The sequence below is a fragment of the Notamacropus eugenii genome, chromosome 6 (genome assembly GCF_028372415.1).
Source record: "Notamacropus eugenii isolate mMacEug1 chromosome 6, mMacEug1.pri_v2, whole genome shotgun sequence".
Lineage (NCBI taxonomy): Eukaryota > Metazoa > Chordata > Mammalia > Diprotodontia > Macropodidae > Notamacropus > Notamacropus eugenii.
This window is the reverse complement of record NC_092877.1, coordinates 202,941,196-202,943,740: the sequence shown is the minus strand read 5'-3', so window position 1 is coordinate 202,943,740 and position 2,545 is coordinate 202,941,196. Positions and strand designations below refer to the sequence as shown.

The 2,545-nt window shown below is 46.2% G+C and overlaps 1 pseudogene; it reads left to right on the top strand.

Moving 5' to 3' along the window:
- Positions 1-319: 319 nt before the first annotated feature.
- LOC140512246 (dihydropyrimidinase-related protein 3 pseudogene) lies at positions 320-1,972 on the top strand (annotated as a pseudogene).
- Positions 1,973-2,545: the final 573 nt, after the last annotated feature.

Below are 2,545 nucleotides of genomic sequence, written 5' to 3'. Positions count from 1 at the left end.
TTCATATTGCCCAAGGGACTTCCAAATGTGCCAACTCATTAGACCTAGTTCCAATACAGAAGTCTAGTCATATGCATGACATATGAGGGGGCAAGAAGCAAAGGTCATCCTTTTATGGGCACGAGTCACAAGAGGCAATCTATATCATGGCTAACCCAGAGTCTATTACAACATTCTTCTGCCTTTAGTGAAAAAACATCACCCTTCTCTTCGTCTGATCTCCAGGCGGGGGTGCGAGAAACCTTCCCAAGGTGAGAAGCCAGAGACAGAGAGGTAGCCGCCTGGGCAGCACCAGCCCCAGCAACGGCCGCCACCCACCATGTCCTACCAGGGCAAGAAGAACATCCCTGGGATCACGAGTGATTCTTCTTATTAAAAGGGGAAGAATAGACTAGTCCTTTTATGAAGACATCTATATGGAAGATGGCTTAATAAAGTAAACTGGAGGCAATCTGATTGTACCCAGAGGAGTAAGCACCATTGAAGCCCATGGGAAGATGGCAATCCCTGGAGGCATAGATGTTTATACTCACTTCCAGATGCCATACGAAGGAATGATCACAGTAAATGACTTCTTCCAAGGTAGTAAAGCCACCTTATCTGATAGGACTACCATTATCATTGACCAGGTGGTTCCTGACCCAGAATACAGCCTAACTGAAGTCTATGAAATGTGGCAAGAATGGGCAGGTGAGAAGACTTGCTATGACTACTCCCTGCATGTGGACACCACTCATTGGAATGACAGCATCAAGCAAGAAGTCTAGAGTCTTATCAAGGACAAAGGCATCAAGTCCTTCATGGTTTACATGGCTTACAAGGATTTGTATCAGGCCTCCAACACAGAGCTCTATGAGATTTTTAGCTGACTCTCAGAAGTGGGTGCCATTGCTCAGGTTCATGCAGAAAATGGAGATATCATCCCTCAGGAACAAGCCCAGATGTTGTTGATGGGGATAACTGGCCCTGAAAACCATGTGCCTAGTAGACTAGAGGAGTTGGAAGCTGAGCTTATTTTTCTGGGGACCATCATTGACAGTCAAAGCAACTGCCCTCTCTACATAACCAAGGTTATGAGTGAGAGTGTTGTGGATCTCATCTTTCAAGCCTGGAAGAAAGGAAATGTGTTCGGTGAACCCATCCATCTTTGCCACAGATGGGATACACTATTGAAACAAGAACTGGGCCAAAGCTGCCACTTTTTTGACATCTCCCTCAGTGAGCCCTGACCCTACCACTCGAGACTACAGCAACTCCTTATTGGCAAGTAGGGACCTGCTTCTTGCTGGGAGCGCCCACTCTATACTCAGCATAGCTCAGAGGGTGATTGGGAAAGACAATTTCACTGCCATTCTTGAGGGCACAAATGGAGTGGAAAAGTGCATGTCTGTCATCTGGGATAAAGCTGTGGACACTGGGAAAATGGACAAAAACCAATTTGTGGTTGTGACAAGTAGCAATGCCTCCAAGATCTTGCAACCTCAGAATGGGAGAATATCTGTGGGTTCTGACAGTGACCTGGTCATTTGGGATCTGGATGCAGTGAAGATTGTTTCAGCCAAGAATGACTTCAGAATACATCTTTGAAGGATGGAAGTATGAGGAGCACCCTTAGTGGCCATTTGCCAGGGCAAGATCCTGCTGGAGGAGGGCACTCTTCATGTGACCCAGAGGGCTTCATTCCCTGTATCCCTCTCTCAGACTTTGCCTATAAGTGCGTTAAAGCTCAGAGGAAGATGACTGAAATGCATGCTGTGCTCAGGATGTATGACGGACTGCTGTTTGATCTGACCACCATTCCCAAAGGAAGCACCCCCGCAGGCTCCACAACAGGGTCACCCACTTGCCAGACTCCCCAGTGAGGAATCTTCATCACTCAGGATTTAGCATGTCTGGTACGCAGGGAGATAAAGGTATCCACTATGCCAGCAAGCACGTTGTAGGGCCTCCTACTATAATATCCCTCAGTTAAGTAGCCCAAAAAGGATAAGAAACAAGAAAAGATTTTTCAAACCTAAAATGGCACATTGGTATTTAAAAAAGAAAGTGAATCCAAATAGTTCTAATCTGAAGAGTCAATAAGCTTTCAAGCCCTTTTTTTTCCTCCCAATGCTACTCTCTTGCCTAGCTTTAAGAGGATCACTTCCTTTTCTGTTGTTTGTGTTTTGCATAGCCTCGAGGTTTTTTTTTTTGTTGTTGTTATTGTTTCCCTTTTCTCAGTGTTTGCAATAAGATGAATCACTAAGTTAAGAGTCCATACTCTACATATGAGCTGTGCTCTAGTGTGCTGCTGAGTTATGAGACAGGGGAGAGATAAAGCTGGGAGGATAGGGAACCAAACAGATAGAATGAAAGGGAAACAAGCTGCTTGAGGTGGAAGGGTAGTGGGAGTCCTGGCAGAGGAGGAGTGGGTGGGCTCAGGGAGGAGGTGGGTGGGCCAAGAGAAGGAAAAGGGGATGCTGTACATTGTGTTGGGTCCTGTTACTGATGAAGTCAGTGGGGCATGAGCACCGTCACCATCACCTCCTCACATCACAGTACCACA